The following is an 18412-nucleotide window of genomic DNA, read 5'->3' as shown; positions in this document are numbered from 1 at the left end:
GCGCCTTTGATCCATGGCCCGAGGCCGCCTGACAGTGGAAAATGCGGGGAGACAAAACCACTCAGTCAAAGTGATTCCCAACAACTGTCTCCCCGAGATAAGGACGCCCTCGGGCTCGGCGGCCTGCTTAATTCCCGCTGCCCGGGCCTGGGATCCCGAGCAGCCGCTCGCCTGGCCGCCCCCGAGACTGCAGAGCCGCCGCTCGCTGGTCCAGTCTTGGTCGCGAGGTCTCGGCCGTCTCGGGACGGGGCAGGCGGCGAAGGGACGGGCAGCAGGTAAGCAAGACCCTTGCTACCTGCTGGAGAGAGAGGCTGAGAGGCTCCCACGGGAGCTCCCGGTTTCCCATCCGTTCATTAGGGCCTTCTCCACCAATGCACTTGCCCTTCCCTCCACCTAGAAGCTTCTCGCCCCCGCTCTCCTCGCTTAGCCAGCCCTACTCATCTCTCTGGTCTCAGTTCAGAGGTCGTTTCCTCCAGAAGTTTGCCCTGACCTGGCTCTGGTGGCCAGGCCCCCTCCCATGTCCCTTGCATTACCCTGGGTAGCAGCTTCGCCTTGGTTTCCGACTTTTTGGATACCGCGCTCTCCCTCCAATGCGAGGACCCTAGGCTCTTGGCCTGTGTCCCCAGCACAAAGCCTGGCACGGAGTAGATGCCCAATAAACAGCTGTGAGAAAGCCCTGGGCTCTCCTGAGGGTCTATTCTGTGCCCCATTCTGTGCACAGAGGATGCCAGGTGAGCTGAACCTGGCCTCTGCCCTCAAGAACCTTCCAGTTAGTCCACCCACAGACAAGCAAGCAGACAAAACGGTGAGCCAGAAGCCTCCAAAGAGGAGGGAGTCCTGGGAAGGGTCTGCAGCCCCCTCGTAGTGAGGGAAATACCATCTTGAGGGCCAGCTGGCCCGACTCACTGGACAGACCACCTGAAGCCCCGGCTCTGCTGTCTGACCACCCTCCTTGGCAGACTATGGTTTGACATTGTGGAGATTCCAGAGGGACAGGAGATGAGATTATGTAAAGTGAGGCCAAAAGGGAGCCATCATGATCCCACCTGAACCTCCATGGGGGTGTCAGGGACAGGAGAACCAGCATGTTTGAGATGATGGCTAGAGGCACATGTCCTGTGGAGGCAGAATTCAGCTGAACTGAGTTCACTCAGAGCTGGCCAGGGATGGAAGGAGTAACTTTGGAAAGCAGGGAGCGTCTCATCTCTGCTCAGAGTGGGGTGCAAGCAGAATCCAGGCCATACCTGCCAAACTGGTTGGAGGGTGAGTCCTTGCAGGGTGGGGCGATTGAGCTAGAGTCAGTGGTTCCTAAACCCGAGCCTCAAAATGATCTGGGAGACCTGTTAAAAATCTTAATTCGCAGACTCCACCCTGAGAGGCTGTTATAGTTGGTCCATGGTGGGACTGGGGAAATGTGTATTTTTTAAAAAGGTACAGTGCAAGGCAGCCAGTCCCAGGCCTAGCACATCCAAAGCATGGATTAGCGAGCTTCCACCTTGTCAGCCTCACATGGGGATCTGTCGAAGGCCTCCCTAACCTCAGTGCACCTGAGGGTCCCCATGTGGTATCCACGCCTTGACCCTCCCTTCCTTCCTTCCTTCCTCCCTTCCTCCCTTCCTCCCTTCCTCCCTTCCTCCCTTCCTTCCTTCCTTCCTTCCTTCCTTCCTTCCTTTTTTCTGAGACAGAGTCTGGCTGTATTGCCCAGGCTGGAGTGCAGTGGCTCGATCTCGGCTCACTACAACCTCCGCCTCTCAGGTTCAAGTGATTCTCCTGCCTCAGCCTCCCAAGTAGCTGGGATTACAGGCATGCGCCACCAGGCCCAGCTAATGTTTGCATTTTTAGTAGAGACGGGGTTTCACCATGTTGGCCAGGCTGGTCTCAAGCTCCTGATCCTCCCACCTCAGCCTCCCAGAGTGCTGGGATTACAGGCATGAGCCACCACACTCAACCAACCCTTCTTTATTTAGAAAACAAGTTGGAGGGAGTGTCTGCTTGAAATGAACTGAGATCCCCCTCCCCAGCAATCTCAGAGCTAGAAGACACCTAGAAAGAGTTAACTGGCTGTCTCATTTTGCAAATAGAGAGACTCACAATGCTCCTGCACACTTTCACCGTCCAAAAAGACTCAGGAGTTAGCAGGGCTTTCCGAGGGCACAGTGGGTGCAGCAATGGCCTTATTGCAAGAGGTTGATTTTCAGCATGTGCGGTCATCTGTGCCTCTGCTCCCAGTGGCTTAGGTGACTTCTGCTTTGACACAGAGCCCTGGGGAATCTTTTCAAGCATCTAAAAGAGGCAACCAGTGTGGGTGAATGAGTCCTGGATGAGGAGATAGGAGACCTGGGTGGGGCTTTTGAGGGAGATCCGCCCCTGCCCTACTCCTGTCCCGCTCCTGTCCCTCCATCCTGCTGCGTGAGGACTGGGGCTTTGGAGGACAGGAGACAGTGTGCGCTCTCAGAACCCAGCCCCCAGGCCCTGGGGTCTGCCAGTGGAACTGGCCTGAGGCCAAATGAATGTGACCCTCTCACCAGCCCAGGGGTCTCTGACCAGCGGCATCGGAGGATTAAGGTCCTGTGAGAGTCCTGGCAAATGTCTTATCACAAAGGGGACACGTCCAGGCTGAAATTGAGACATGATGCCCAGGGGCAGAAGTTCCAGAGCCTCCCCCGCAAGGGGCTCCCTTCCCTTCTTGTGGCTCCAACCCCAGCCAACCTCATTCTCCTTGTCTAGGTCTCTGGGGTGAAACAGCTGTCCCAACTGGAGTCATACTCTGCTTCAACCCCCAAAGAAGTGGAGTTGGCATCCCGGCATGGTTACTGATCTCAGTAGCAGTCATGCCACACCACATTGGTTTGGCAGTTGGCAAAGGCGCCTCTACTCCTATTAGCTATTTGGTCCTCCCTGAGCCCTAAGGGCTTGGAATCATTGTACCCATTTTGCAGACTCAGAGAGGTGAACTCCATGGTCAGCAGCAAGAGACAATGTTGGAACCAAAACTCCTGGTTTATCCAAATACTCAATTCTCTCCTCCAAGCTGGGCTGCCAGAACAGGCAGGGTCTGGAGCAGACCCTTGCTACTCAAAGTCTGTTCTGCACTTTAACGAGGTCCCTCCGAGGCTCTACGTGCCTGTGGATGTTTGAGAAGCACTAAAGGATGACCTCTCATGCCTTCCCCTCCTCCCAGCTGTCAGATGCTCCATAAGCTCCCTGCGATGACTCAAAGTGGACCGCCCTGAACAGCAGAGGACAGAGGAAGGAAGGGGCCTGGGAGGGAACCCCAAATCCTTCCGAGGCCCAGGGGAAGAGGCAGGAGAGCAAGGGAGGTGGCTGCGGTTCTGTACTCAGCCAACACCCAGCTAGAGCAGGGTATGGGCCTGGCACCCTGGCATGACAGCTCAACCCTGGGCACATCAAGCTCCTGGGCTGATTTGGCAGGTGACTCTAGCAGGGAGGTATGCAGTGGGCAAGGAAGTGGTCAGAGAGACAGACAGACCCAGAGAGAGCCAGGGCATGAGGTGCTGATGGAGAGAGGGGAGGTGGGTGCGGATGGACCCATGGAGAGAGGGGAGGTGTGTGTGGACAGACCCACTGAAGCATCGTGGAAAGGGAGGGATGTATAGGGGTGGAGGTTGAGGGGAGAGAGAGAGAGAGAGAGAGAGGTAGAGAGACACCTAGAGACCAAGAGACAGAAACAGGAGCAAGAAAACCTAGGACAGAGCAATGCAGAGGCGGGGGCATATACAGGGGCGGGGCCGGGAGAGGAAGAGACGCAGGGAGAGGGATGAATCAAGAAGGCCAGGGATGATGGAGGGGGGACCCCAGAACTGGAGGGAGGAAGGTGCAGAGAAAGGGCTTGAGGGATCGGAGGAGAGGGACACAGACAGCTCTGCCATCAGAGGAACCCGAATTTGAATTCCAGGCCCACCCCCTGCTCCCCCATGTCGATCCATGGGAGCAGCAGCAGCAAGCAGCTCCCTTTCTCTCCCAGCCTAGTGACCTGCCAGAGCCAGCTTCTCTCCACACTCCCTCCAGCCTCTTCTCCCACTCCCAGTCCAGGTGTCCATGGCGAGGACCTTTTCGCATGCATGGGGCCTGCCCAGGCCTGAACCCCAGGTGCCCTGGCCTCCCAGTGCGGCGGTGGTGGGTCTCAGAGCCCTCAGAGCCCAGGGTGAGAAGTTCTGCCCTTTTGCCAAGTGTTTTCCTTTAGTTCCAGATGCCACCCTGACAGGTGCTACCCTGTGATTAATGTCCCCACCTCCAAGGCCTGGGACCAGCCCCTCCTCCCCAAGCCAGAGGTGGCGGTGGGTGGGCAGTGCAGGGACTGAGCTTCCAGAATCCCTTCCTGGTTCGTCCCTCTCCCTGGACCCCCTGTAGCCACCAGCAGCAGAGAGCAGACCCTTACTCAAAGACCCTCTCAGATGAGCCACATGGCTGTGGCTGAGTTTCCCTTTAAGCCTCAGTTTCCCTGGCTCTCTGAAGGTGGCAATAGTCCTGCTGCTGTGCTCAGGAGGCCATGCCAGCAGAGAACCCGTAGGGCAAAGCAGAGAGGCTGCTGGGAGCCTCTGAGGAGCCCCACACAGTCTTGATACCAGAGCTGCTAATGGTGGATGTGGGGATAAAAAGAGCCATTTCCGCTCTTGTCAGTGATGCAGGGAGGAGAACCTGGCAGTTGTCGGACCATGTCTAGAAACACAGCCTTCAGCAACCTGAAGTCCCTGTGCAGAGTGGCAGAGAAGTAGACCATGGTTACTTCAAAGAAGAGTCATGATTAGGGGCGTTGCATGGTTTGGGGGACTGCTATTAGAGATGGGGATCAAGGTTGGAGTTAGAATTGGTCGTGTTAAATTGGAGAATATTATCTAAGTTGGTGGCAGTGGTTACCAGCTGTGTGATCTTGGGCAAGTGACCTGACCTCTCTGTGCCTCCATTTGCTCATCTATCAAATGTGGACGACACAGGGTTGGGCCTGCTTCCCAGGGCTGTTGTGAGGAGTGTTAATTCACTGAAATGCTTAGAATACTACCTGACGTGGAGACAGCATTAAAGAAATATTAGCTTAGGATTATGGATGGCTGACCTTGGAAGTGTGGTCAGCACCAGGGTCCTGGAGTGGGGTCGTAATCAGAGCGGAGGGCCCTGGTTGAAGTTGGGGTGCATGCAGTATAGGATAAGGCGGGGACTCCATTTGCCCAACCCCTTCCCCGTATAACCCGCGGCATCGCCTTCCCAGCCTGCATCGCCAGTGAAAAAGCCAAAGCCACTATCTCCTCCCGCATCACTTAGGGCCCGGGGACTGAAATGAGACAACATCTCTCCGCCACTGTCCCCAGCCTCTTGTTTGTTTGGTACGTGGATGCCGTGGGCACGTTTTTGCTAATTTTGTAGCTGCCTTTATCAAGTGGGGATTCACAAGCGCTTTATCCTCGATAAGTGGATTAGTCGGTGAGCTAAACAAGAAGGTATGGGATGCGGGGGCTGCTCCGGAGAAGATATTTGTTTTGCAAAGAATGGAGACTGCGTTCCCTGCCCTGTGTGGATGAGGCGGCAGGGCGTCGACGTAGCTGGAAGGGCTGTCTGTGTTCCTTCTCCCAGGGCCCCGGAAGCTCTAACTCGTGGGAACTTTCTACAGTGCAAGCAGGGGGCAGGAGGGTGGCTGGATCTCTGCCGAAAGAGCTCCTGGGTCCATCTGGGCAGGGGAGGGAAACTCCAAATCAGACCCGGGTAAATAGGTATACCGGGGCTTATTTTGAGTTGTGTCACCTTCCTGGGCTGCAGCTTTTTCCTTTCCATCTTCTGTCTTTGTCCACCTTTCCTTTCCTTCTTACCCTTCACCTCCATTTTTGGTCTCCTTTCTTCCTCCCTCAGACCCCTCCAAGGGCCTTTTGCTAAGAACTGTAAATTCAGGCACTGATAAGACATGGTTTCTGCTCTTGCAGGCTTCATAGTCCAGTTGGACAAAACCAAGACAACAAATTAATGGGCCCCCAAATGTGGCAGCGAGAGGTGAACCTGGTTAGAAACCCTAGAATGCTTCCAGCTGCTTCCTTAGCCTTGATGCTCTCTAAGGAATGGCCATCTGGTGCTCACAGGGCTTCTCAAACTTCTCTTCAAACCCCCGGGATAATAGTTGAGTATGTTCCCCCTGAGGCCCTGGGGGTGGAGTGTAACATAGAGTTTCATGTATTCTCTTTGAGATGCATTCTTTGCCACTGCGGAGCCATTTAAGTTGGGTCATAATAATGGAATAAGTTGGCATCATGTCAAGTTGACTCCTCTCCAGGAAGTTGCACCATGTTCAGCTTGTGACTTTGCATGGCACATGATGAACAACTGAGTATGGGTACTGAGAGGGAATCAAAGATGACTGGGATGTCTGAAGTCTGAGTGACCAAGAAGGTGAGGCATTGTAGACAGAAACAGGGAATGCAGGAGGAGGACCTGGGTCAGAGGTAGCTCTTTGTAGGTCAAGACCAGGAGATAGCCACAGACGTGGCCAGGACAGAGGTTGGGCAGAGATGTGGATTTCAGAGACGTCTCTCAGCAGAGACCTGGAGATGGAATAAGATGCACAGGGATAGAAGAGAGAAAGACTGGGAGGTTTCATTGCACCCGTAGAGGGTAGGGGACCAAAATGCTTTCTTTTTCTCTTCCATTTTTAATATGCACAGCCAGGATCTGGAGGTCCTTGCTCTGTGTTGCAGCAAGAGCCTGGCTGAAGGGGAGAGAGGGAGCAGAGACTCTAAGAAGGAAGAAAAAGAGTGGAGCAAAGCATTCAGGTCCCCAGCTGGTTCTTAGCAGCGTCTGTCCTCCCCAAGCTGCCTCCAGCTGAGTGTGATTTTGCTATTTATTTACATGTAATTATTGCTATGAGGTGCAGATATTAACGCTGTCAAGAGCAATTTGCTCTGACATTTTTCACTCGCTCAGTGCCCCCGCCACTCTCGATGGGGCCCAGGGTTCTCCCGGCTCAGGCCGCTGCGCGCTCGGTGGCCCGGCCGGGAACCACCCAGCCGGCAAGGAGTGGCGTCAGCGGGCTCACCCGGCTTCTCTGCAAACTCATTAAGCTTCGAAATTGAATTTGGTCTGGGAGAGGGCTCACTGGGCCCCACTCCAGCAGCCGAGGCTGGCTCAAGGCCTCCTTGCTGTGCCTTCCACAGAGAAGACTGGGCAGGGCCAAGCTCGCTGGGGGACAGGCCAGTGGCTGAGGCTGGCAGTGGGCTGCAGAGGCAGCTGGTGAAGGCAGTGGAGGGTCATGGTTAGAGAGGTGAGATGTACACAGCCACCATCAGCAAAGCTCCAACATGGCCATGGCATGGTGCGGGCATGGTAGCTCAAACCCTCTCTGTATGCTCCGTTACCAGGTCACCCAAGAAACCAATCCCTGACTTTGAGGGACAGCACTGCAATTGACAGGTGCACCGACTTAACAGCAGACTGTCCCATGAAGCCATTCAAACACCTTAGTCATCCTTCAGAGGACGGTACCATGGGGGTAGGAAGAGGTACTGAGCTGGCCCTGCAGTAAGGCCCCTGGGTGGACACTGGGAAGAGAATCGACTTTCTGTTTACAACTTTTGAGTTCAAGTCCAAATCCCAGTGCTTACTAATTGTGGAGAATGGGGCAAATTATTTAGCTTTCTAGAGCCTCCGTTTCCTGATCTTGAAAATGGAACAGCCATTTTTCATTATATTTCATATTTCATTGAATCTAAGACATCTGATGCTGGCCCTTCCTTGATCCTATCAGAAGGTGGGAACAAAAGCTTTCCACACAGCTACGCAGTCACATAGCCACAGCGAGGCAGTGCTGAAGGCAATACGCATCCTGATTTCAAAGAGGTGAAAATGTACGTCTTCGACCTGATGTGGGGAGGAGGGGCTGGCGGCCCACCTGCACCTAGTAGGTGATGCACATAGTAGGTGCTTAAGGCTATGATCCTTTTTCTCTGTCAGCCTTTCTATCACCAGGAGCCATTTTACAAGTGGGGAAACTGAGGCTTATTTGTTCGTTCATTCCGCCGAAGGGATTTTGTTCCTGGGAGGGGCAAGCTGGGCCTGAGCTATCACGGCCCTGAGTCCTTAACACACTGTGATATGTGCCAGCTTGTCTGCCCAGGTACTAACGAGGCCTCCCTGCCACTGTTCAGTCCCTGCCACAGCCAATCTGCATCCTCGTCTCCACCAATTACCGAGGTAGAGATGCCCCCCCGCCCCAACTCCGCCACGCCAGGGGAGTCTGAGAGCCCAGATCTCCTCCTTTTCCAACCTGGGCGGGGGACCAGAGTCAAGGAGGCCTTCCTCCCTCCCCTCTCCTTCCTCCTGCCTGCCCCTCCTCCCCTCCACTCGGCCAATTAGGCCCCTGACACCTGGAGCCGCTGACAAACTGTTTCTGTCACTTGCTCTCTGTCTTTCATTAGGACTGCAGAGGAGGGGGAGCAGGGAAGGGAGGGGGAGGAGATGGGATCTTTCATGCTTAGTAAGGCCAGATACATTAATTACAAAACGGCCATTTGCCGCGTGAAAGTGTGCTAATTAAATTTATGCAATCATTATCTTTAAATAGTCATATCTTTCCCAGCGATCGGCCCCTTCCCCCCCAGCCCCGCCGCTCCGAGCAGAGTCGCTCTAATCCCTCGTCCGCCATTTATCGAGCCACCAGAGATGGTTTCTGAATCTCACTACACCCTTTTAGCGCCAGTGCCCACCAGGGACCCTGAGCCTTTGAACCCATCCTGGCATGGGCACCTTCAGACTCAGGCCGACCCAAAGATCTGCCCTGGATGAGGGGCAAAGCCTTCATCTGGTGTTTCCAGATATTTCTAGATGTTTCCAGATATTTGGAGACTGACATTGGAAGAATGTGTGTCTGTGTGTGTGTGTGTGTGTGTGTGTGTCTTTGACTTCTTGGACAATGAGTGGAAAGCCATTCTGTTCCTCCCTCCACCCCCACCTCACCTCTAGACATCTTATAAAACAGACATTGGAAAAGAGTGTGTGTGTGTGTGTCTTTGACTTCTTGGACAATGGGTGGAAAGCCATTCTGTTCCTCCCTCCACTCCCACCTCACCTCTAGACATCTTATAAAACAGACATTGGAAGAGTGTGTGTGTGTTTGCGTGTGTGTGTGTGTGCATGTGTGTGTGTCTTTGACTTCTTGGACAATGAGTGGAAAGCCATGTGTTCCTCCCTCCACTCCCACCTCACCTCTAGACAGTCCTTAACTAAAAGCCTCCAAGGAGCCCTGGGATGGGGAGAGGGCTCTTAGAAACCCACTGGGTTGGTGGATGTTTGCCATATGACCCCTCAATTTATTCTTTTCCTTCAACCAACTCTGTGCACGGGATAAAAAGATAAATTTGTTTCTTCATTCGTGAATTTCCTCACTTAGCAAATGTTTGTTGGGTGCCTTCTGTGTCCCAAGCACTGGGAATAAGACGCCAAGTCTGTCCCCAGGCAGCTCCTGCCAAATCCAGGCACGTCATGGCCACAAGAAAACAATAAACAGGGTGAGGCTCGGTCTGTTCCCAGGCAGAGGGTTGGGCCTTAGTGAGACTGAAAGTTTCCGCGGGGTAAGGCTTGAACACAGGAACCTCACAGCCTCTTTCGGCTGCACCTCCCAGGGTCTCTCCCTCACACAGTAGAAGATTCTTACCAAAGTCTCAGTTGGATGTCTTCTGCTGCAGTTTCACAAATTACCCCCTGTGCTTTCCTCTTCACTCAGACAGAGCCAGCCTCATGAGTCTTTCCAAGTCTGTGTATCAAACTGCACGTGGGAGGAGGAGAGACCGCAACAGGGTTGTGGGTGGGTAGCCCCTAACCTGGTCAGAGATGGCAATGACCCGATGTTCACCATGTATCCTCTGAGCTTCCAAGGTTCCCAAGCTTCAGCCTGTACTCTGGGTTGGGGCACACAGGATCTGTGCCCCATACATGTGCAGTGCTCACATGCACACACACGCAGGCAACACTCACACATGCACACACAGTAGTAGCTACTGTATGCACATACAATAATTATGCACACACAATGCTCATGCACACAATACACAAGCACACATACAAAATTCACACATACACACACAAATACTTGCACATGCACACAAAAATTCTACACATGCATGTACAATACTCCCATGCACGTATAACACACAGGCACATGCAAAGACACAGTGCTCACACATCACACAAGGACTTAGAAGCATCCATACAACACAAACACAGTACTTCCATGTGCACAAGCATGCATGAACACACAATACTCACACATGCACACACAGTATTCACACATGCACACACTCTCTCTCCCTCTCTCTCTCACACACAGACACATACACACAAACACACACACACTGAGTTAACAGTCAGTTAATAAATGACCCTAAGCCACCTAGGGTAAATGAAGGCCACAGCCAGGCACAAGGCGATGGCCTTTTAGCATCAGACCAGAAGTCAAGAGTCAAGGGTCCTTGCCCCGATCCTGCCACTCATCCCCCAGGGGATTCTGGGTGAGCTGCTAAGCCTCAGTCTTCCCATCTGAAAAAGGGAGTAACAGTGCTTCCTAGAGTCGTTGTAAGGCTTAAAGGAAAATACTTCACAAACTGTAAAGTGCTGTGCTTGTGCAAGACAATGCCATCAGCCAGGCTTAGAAAAGCGTTCATGGAAGGCTTCGAGGGTGAAAATGAGAGGGAACCAGGAGTCAGAGGGCTGGGTTGTGGGAGGGAAGGGGAGCCTCTTGCCCACACAGCAGGTGCAGGGCTTCAGTGTGGGATGCTGGTAGTTGAGGGGGTGGGGTGTGGAGGCCATAAGCAGAGATGGAAGCTGAAGTGGAAGGTGGGGGACAGGGAGACCTGCAGGAAATCTTGTTTGGAAGCTCCAAGTCAGCGCCCGAAGCCCATTACTGCTGTCCACAGGGGGGAAGGAGAGGGAGGGTCCAGATCCTCTTAGTGGAGAATTGAGAGGAGAGGGAGCGAGGGTGAGCAGCTGCCTGGGTAGGTGATTTCTAGCTTGCACTAATCTCAGTGTGGGGCTGGGGACAGGCGGCCGCCAGCAGGGGCATGCGTGTGTCTGAGTGTCCCCTGGGGGCTGGAGGAGGGTGAAGGGGCACACAGGTTTGTGTGAGTGAGCTGGCGAAGGCGGAGTTGTGGGGTGGCAGTGTGTGGGTGCATGAGGGTCTGTGTACCTCTGTGTGTGTGTGTTGAGGAGGCCGGTGGATCTGTGGCCAGCGGGGCGTGTGTGTTTGTGGATTTTCATGGATGTCATTCTCTGCGTGTTCGTGTTGGTGCATCTGTAATGTGTGTGTCTTCCTGCGTGGGTGTCTGGGTGTGTTTTGTGTGCATCCCATGTCTTCGCCTGTATGAATATAGATGTGCCATGGTATTACGTGTGTGTAGCAATTCACAGTGATGTCTTGAGACTAGTGGCTCCCAAACTTGGCTGCTCATTAGAATCACCGGGGAGCTTAAAAAACTCCCGACCTGGCCGAGCGCTGTGGCTCACGCCTGTAATCCCAGCACTGTGGGAGGCCAAGGCAGCCGGATCATCTGAGGTCAGGAGTTCGAGACCAGCCTGACCAACATGGAGAAACCCCATCTCTACTAAAAAAAAAAAATTAGCCAGGCGTGGTGGCGCATGCCTGTAATCCCAGCTACTCGGGGGCCTGAGCCAGGAGAATCGCTTGAACCTGGGAGGTGGAGGTTGCAGTGAACCAAGATTGCGCCACTGCACTCCAGCCTGGGCAGCAAGAGTGAAACTTCGTCTCAAAAAAAAACCAAACCAAAACAAAACAAAAAAACTCCTGACCCCCCAGACTCCCCAGTGATTCCAGTGGACAGTCAAGATGGAGAACCAGTGATGGAGCAGAGAGACCCAGGGGAGCCGCCCGCCCGTCCCTCTTGCCCAGTCCTCAGCCTGCTCTGACAGGATCTGCTTGGAGGTAGAGGTGGATTCCAGGCCCCACACCCTTAGGAACCAAGGCAAGTTGTGAGCTGGGCTGCCCCAGGTCATCTCCCAGTCTGGGGACAGTTCTTGGTCCCTAGAGACACTTCCATGCAATTCCGAAAAACAACGCCTTCTACTCCTGGCAAGCTGTGTTCTGACAGCGGGAACAGATGGCTCTGAAAATATCTCCTCTTCTCACTTCTTGTGGAAGTCAAAATGGTGAGCCAGGGCTGGAGGTGGACCTGAGGCTTGGAGATCAAAGTGCTCTGTGGGTCAAGTCAACAGATCCTTTTGGAACCACACCCAAGACTGGGGGCAGGAGGGAGTGGCAGTAATCCCTGGGGTGCCAAGTCACTCCCCCTCTTTGAGCCTCAGTTTCCGCATCTATGAACATGCAGCAAACTCCAAGCTGCCTCCCACGTTTCATGTGCATATTTGGGTGTATTTACATGCAAGTGTGTGCGTGTGTGTGTTGGATGAGTTTGAGAAAGTGGGCGTGCAAATGAGAAAAACTATCCTGCTGGTTAACTGGGGCTCTGATGAAAGGCTGATGAAAAGCTCTTATGCTTGACAATCGGGACCAGAGATGTTTTCAGTGAACTCATCGTCCTGGATTCAGGTGTGTGCCCTGCAGAGTGTGGTGTGGGCTGCCCTGTGCAGTGTGTGTGTTGTGGATTTGTGCGGATTCTAGGCCTTGCTCAGCTGAGACTGGGAGACTCCAAGGATTTGTATTTCAATGGTTCCTTCTTTCTATAGGGGAGCACATTCAGGCCAGAGTGGGGTGCAACTTGTCAAAGCCACACACTCCTGGCTCCCTTTCCAGTGTGCAGGCCTCAGCTTCTGCGTGGGGACGGAACAGTTCTAAGGGGGCAGAGCAATGCTTCATTCAGAAAGCACCCATTGGGTGGTGGCCCCCGTGGCAGAAAAAGATGGAAAACTGCATGGTCCCTGACTGAGAGGTGTTCCCAGAGTCTGCTTCCAAGTGCTCATTTCCATCTCAGGCGAGGTCCCTGAGCCGCCTGCCTCTTCCCTTCTAATCCAGGCAGAAGAGATGTCAGGAAGGTGAAAAAGGAAGGGGAGGAGGACAGCTGATATTTACCGGGAGCTAACAATGCAGCAGGCATGGCACATCCAGTGTACATTTATTCATTTAATCCTTAAAATAACTCTCTAGGTAGCTACGATTATCGTCATACCCATTTTATAGATGAGAAAACAGAGGCACAGAAGGTTAAAGAAATTGCCCAGGGTCACAGCTAGTCAGGGCAGATATTCTGGCCCCCATGCTGCAGGAAAGCCCTTCTGGGCACTGACTGGCCCAGGCCCAGTGCCCTCAGGGAAACTGTTGTCCCTCTTAGAGCCTCAGTGTCCCTCTCAGTGCAGAGGTGGGGCTCTGTGACCTGCCGCTGGTCCCTGCAGCCTTGACCTGATTCCTGACGCCCACCCCTATCCTGACCTTCAGTCTGTGGGCCCTGTGCCTCCCTCTCCCTCTGCACCCTGCTGCGGCCCCCACCCACCCACCACAAACCCTGCCATGGAGCCCCAATGATGGCGATCGCCCCTTCTAATTGCAGCCGCACTCCCAAAGCCATGTTCGGTTATCACAGAGGGTGCAGATCTCGCAGCTCAGCCTCCTCAGTCCCAGGCCCTCGGGGCCAGCTCAGGAACGGAGGGAATTAATTACATTTTTCCCATCCCCTTCTTTTAAAGTAGGGGAACGGGCTGGCACGTCCCGGGGGAGGGGACGGTAAGCAGAGGCTGCGGAAGGGGGGCCCCCACCCCCAAACCAGCAAGCCTCTCCCCAGCGGGCGGAAGGGAGGGTGAGGCTGGCCTCTTATTGATTTAGTCTGGTCGAGGCTGGGACTGATTTGGAGCAGAGGGAGAGGAAGGGGTTGGGGGCGGGGTAGAGGCCATGGCAGGTTGGGGGAAATGGAGGAGGAAGGGAGAGGAAGGGACGGCTGTCTGTCAGCCTGACGGACAGCCCTGAGATTTGCCTTCAGATAAAACCTTACAGATGTGGAGGTCGGTATTGATTTTGAGTTAGTAACGGTAACGTACCAAGAAGTAATACATTAGTGAAAGCAAGGTCACCGGGAAAGAAGTAAAACCCACCCGGGGAGAGGCCTTAGCATTCTTGAGGGGGGTGCATTACTGCATCAGACCTGAACTTCCTCAAGTTGAAAAGTTTGCAGGCTCCGGACCTCAGCTGGGCTCCTAACTGTGGGCCAATGCTTCCTGCTTCTGCAGGCCAAGAGGGAGCCCTAGAGGTCCCCAGGAAGCCAGAGACCAGCGAGGGTCATTTAGGCCCATAAGGCTCTGTGCAGTGAGGTTGCCAAACCTCTCCTTGTGTGCTCTCCAACACAGTTGGTGGCAGGGAAAGAGCACAGCTAGGGACCTGGGAGGCCTGGGTGCAGATCCCAGCTCTGCCACTTACCAGCTGTGTGGTTGCGGGTGAATCCTTTTGCTTCCCCGTGTCTCAATTTCCCCATCTGCATAATGGGAGTAATGATACCCCATCTGCTTGAGGAGTCCATGAACTGACCAATATATGACTCAGGCCCTGTGGTCTTCATCGGCCAGTGTTCTCCCCTCCCGCCGCTCTCCAGTTGGGTCCTGTCCCATTAGCTTAGACGCTGCCCTGCCTGGAGACAGGGGGTTGGATGAAATGGAAGCCCTTTGATCCACAGACCCCCAGGGACTCTGGAAGAGAGTGAGCCGCAGCAGCACATCCTCCATTCACACCTTCCCCAGATGTGGATTTGATTTGCTGTTCCAGGGCAAATCCCATTGAGCAAATCCCATTATGGGAAAGTGAGCTGTCTGTTCACGGCCCAGGGTCCAAGGCCTCCTGAGCCACTGGACACCACCCAAGCCCCTTCTGAGAAAGGACTGTACAAGCCCTTGCAGCTCCTGGAACTTTCACTCTCCACCTTCACCTTCTTGCTATTTCCTAAACCTGCTGAGTGTATCTCGTGGTTCAGCCCCCTCAGCCCCAGGGACCTCGGGGCCTTTGCACTTGCTGATTTCTCTGCCTGGAAGGCTCCCCTACCTCGTCTTCTTCTCAGGGCTGTTCTTTCTGGTCTTGCTGGATATCACATCTTTGGGGAGGTCCTGCCTGACTATCCCACGTAGCCCCTTATTTTTCCTCCATAGCATTTATCAGTATCATAAATTATATTATTTGTTCACTTGTTTATTGTCAACTTCGTTCCTTAGGCTGACACCACCAGGAAGGCATGGGATTGGCATTTTTCATGGCTGTGTCCCCAGTGCCTGGCTCAGTGTCTGGTATATAATAGGTGCTCAGTAAATGTTTTTAAAGGAATATGTATGAATTCAGCAGAGGTTTTCTGAGCTCAGAATATGTAGCAAGCACCACGTAGGCACTGGGGCTACAGAGATTAACAAAACGCAGTTTATTCTGCTCTCAAAGAGCTCATAGTCCAGCACTAGCTCCAGACTGGCACATAGTAGCACTCTATGAAATGCTTGTTGGGTGAATACATGAATGAATGAAGGATATCTTCAAGAAATAACACATTGTTTGGGATAGCTGGGATGTAAAGTGCAAAGTAGAAAGGGGTGAAAGGAGTTGGGACAGGCAGCTAGAGGTCTGGTCACTAGGAGTTTTTGATGAGAGGTAATGGGGAGCCATTGATAATTCTTGAGTGATATTGTCAGATTGGGTGGCAGTTCTGTGTAGGTCTCTGTCTTAGAGGATGACTACTGGGTCTACACATAGCTCTCAGCCTGTCTCAAAGCATCCTCATCCTCTTCCTAACCATCCCCCCACCCCTCCCCTCCCATCATTCCGTCTGGACTTGGCGTCTTGGGAATGGGCAGGCGGGAAGGATCAGACTGGAATCTCACGGGAGCTGACAAACCCTCCCAGGAGTCTCCCAGCCCCCGACGACTGTCCTGAAAGAAGGGATCTGTAGCCTGTGTGTTTTTTCTGAGCCCCTAAGTCTATTCTTGGAGTCCAGGCCTCCTTTGAGCAGGGAGCAGGGTCCATGTCTGTGTTGGGCCAGAAAGGAGATGGGTAGGAAGAGGTCTAGACTGAGAACCCCAGGGCAGAGTTAGATTCTTGAGTTTGCCCTGGGACCTTGCTCTCCTCCCCAAGCCCCTAGACACTCTTCAAGCTAAGGAGATCCCATCTTGACAGACAGAAGCAACAAACAGAGCCCCGAGTGTCAGACACCCTCACATACTCCTGCCCTAACACCCTACTGTTGACCTGACCACAACAAAGACCTCAGAAGCACATTGAACACAGAGCGAGCTAGGGAGACCTCAGCTCCCTAAAGTAGTGCTAGTGTCCAAAGGACTCCAGGCACTCCCCAGCCGAGCCTCCTGCCTCCCAGGCAGATTTTCTCTCTCCTTCTTGCAAACCCATTCCAGTGTGTCTTTGCCATCTTGATGAAGTTGACACACCCCTATGTCCCACCCAATCTCCCCAGCTGCGTGGAGATGAACACTAGACAGTTGATAACCCCAGCTGGTCTGAGCTCTGACTCAGAGGGAAAAGGTGGAGGAGGGGAGACCCCCCAGGGCTGAGGGCATGGGGGAAAGAATCAGGCACAGGCTCTGCTCAAGACATTTCAGAGGACCTAAGCTTCCCCCAGAGTAAGGGACCCCACCCCACTCACCCCCCATTAGCTGCCCGGGAAACAAACTACTGCTGGTCCTTGGATTGAGACCCCCCAAAGTAATCAGATGCCTCGACCTCATTCTTTCTTGAGAGTTGAACTTGATATTTTGCAGGTAAGCCAGGGTCAGGTGAACTGAGCCCTGGGCCTGCTGTGAGATCTAGGGAAGCCATGCCCCCTTTGCAGGCCTCAGTTTTTTCATCTGAGAAATGGGCATCCTAGCTTTGCCTCACACATCTCTGTGGGGTTTTGGCTTGGGAGGGTCAAATGAGTTAACTGCTCAGGGATACTCCTGAGGTTACACAGCTGGTAAACGGAAGAGCTTGGTGTCTGTCCCTGGCCCAAAAAATCCATCGATGCCCTCGGCTGTGGCCAGGCCTCAATGTCTGTGGCACAGGCCAGTAATAAAGGCAAAGGTAAAAATCTTCAGAAGGTGTCTAGTCGGCAAAACGATCACTGCTCAAATGCCCGCAGCCTGCTTTCTTACCCTGGAGGGGAGTTAGGGAACTCAACTGTGTGCCCAGCAGGGATTGCCACGTGGTTCTCCATCTCGGTGCTGGGCAGATTATCAGCAAAGCCGTCCCCAACTCATACTCAGGGTCTTCCTCCCATAAAGGGTGGCATCGCCAGAAGGTCATCAGGGGCCTGGGCCCTGCAGGTCAGGTTCACGAGGGCCTGCCTCTCCCTCCTGCCCTCTCCCCTTCTCTGCTCCGAACTGACTTGTACACTGTGCCCTCTCACTGTCAGGAGCTCCTGCTGCGCCACCCCCAGCCCCGCCCAGGGAAAGCACTGCTTTTCCCGCCCCCTTTCCTGGAGAGCTGGACAGCAGGTTCCACCTCCCCCAGATTTCCTGGACTGCCAGGGATGACTGGACGCTCTCCTCTGTGTCCTTTGATAGATACGAAGCCTGGATCACAACTCCATGTCTCTATGATCTTTGCTAGTAGCTTCCCTCACCCGACCCAGACCCTTTCTCCTCCTCTCCCGCCACCGAGGGCAGGGACCATGGCTGTTTCTCCTCTGAAGTCTCAGAGCCTTCAGCTCTCAGCCTGGAGCCAGAGTCACCGTCCGTGCCTGTTTGTGGAGTAAATAAGTGAACATCCCAGTAAGTGAACACCTGGACCTCCATCCAGGTCCCCTAAGCTGAGTTTCTAGAGACAAGCTTCCCCTGGTAGTCTGTGTTGCCAGCACTGACAGTGAGTTCCTATTTGTGGAACCCGGCCAGGCAGGGAAGGAGGGGATGGCCACAGACTTCAGGAGCTGGTAGAATCAAAGGAAGGGGCCTGCAAGGCTCTTTGAAAGCATTGGCTGTGGGCTTTGGTGTGGAAGGGACAGGAAGCTCGAAGTCTAGAAAAGTGGCAGGCAGAGCAAGCCACGCACAGTGACCCAGACAGATCAGAGTCCTGCTGTAACGTTCGTGTTAGAAGATGGGAACATCCCAGTCTGACGGGGGAGGCACAGTTCTCTGAGCTTGGAGAACTCCCTGACTGATGGGAGAGGCCTCATTAGCCAGTTCGTTCATTCATGCATTCATTCACGCATTTATTCATTCCATAGACAGGCCCAGAGTGCCCCTTAGAGCCAGGCCCTAGAGCTAGAGAGGCGAGTAAGGCCCTGCTGAGCTCTCAGTGGAAGGAGGATCCCTGGGTCAGGACCCTCCTTCGAGAGAAACACCGAAGACCAGCAGCCATCCCATGCATGAGGGCACGCAATTCAGGTAAACTGAGGACCTCGAAGCGACAGAGATTTCAAGGGAACAACTCTGGCAAAGAGCATTCCAGGGCCAGCCTGGCATTGTGCCAGTGTGCTCATGTCTCTGGGGTCTGTCCGGT

The 18412-nt window shown here is 53.7% G+C and overlaps 1 protein-coding gene across 4 annotated transcripts in view; it reads left to right on the top strand.

Moving 5' to 3' along the window:
- The window catches only part of PAX7 (paired box 7), a 117944-nt gene that overhangs the window by 86612 nt on the left and 12920 nt on the right, over positions 1–18412 (top strand). The gene's annotated exons all lie outside the window — the stretch shown is intronic.

This window comes from Colobus angolensis, unplaced genomic scaffold (genome assembly GCF_000951035.1).
Source record: "Colobus angolensis palliatus isolate OR3802 unplaced genomic scaffold, Cang.pa_1.0 Scaffold130, whole genome shotgun sequence".
Classification (NCBI taxonomy): domain Eukaryota; kingdom Metazoa; phylum Chordata; class Mammalia; order Primates; family Cercopithecidae; genus Colobus; species Colobus angolensis.
Note: the sequence above shows the minus strand (reverse complement) of the source record. Positions and strands in the feature narration are given on the sequence as shown.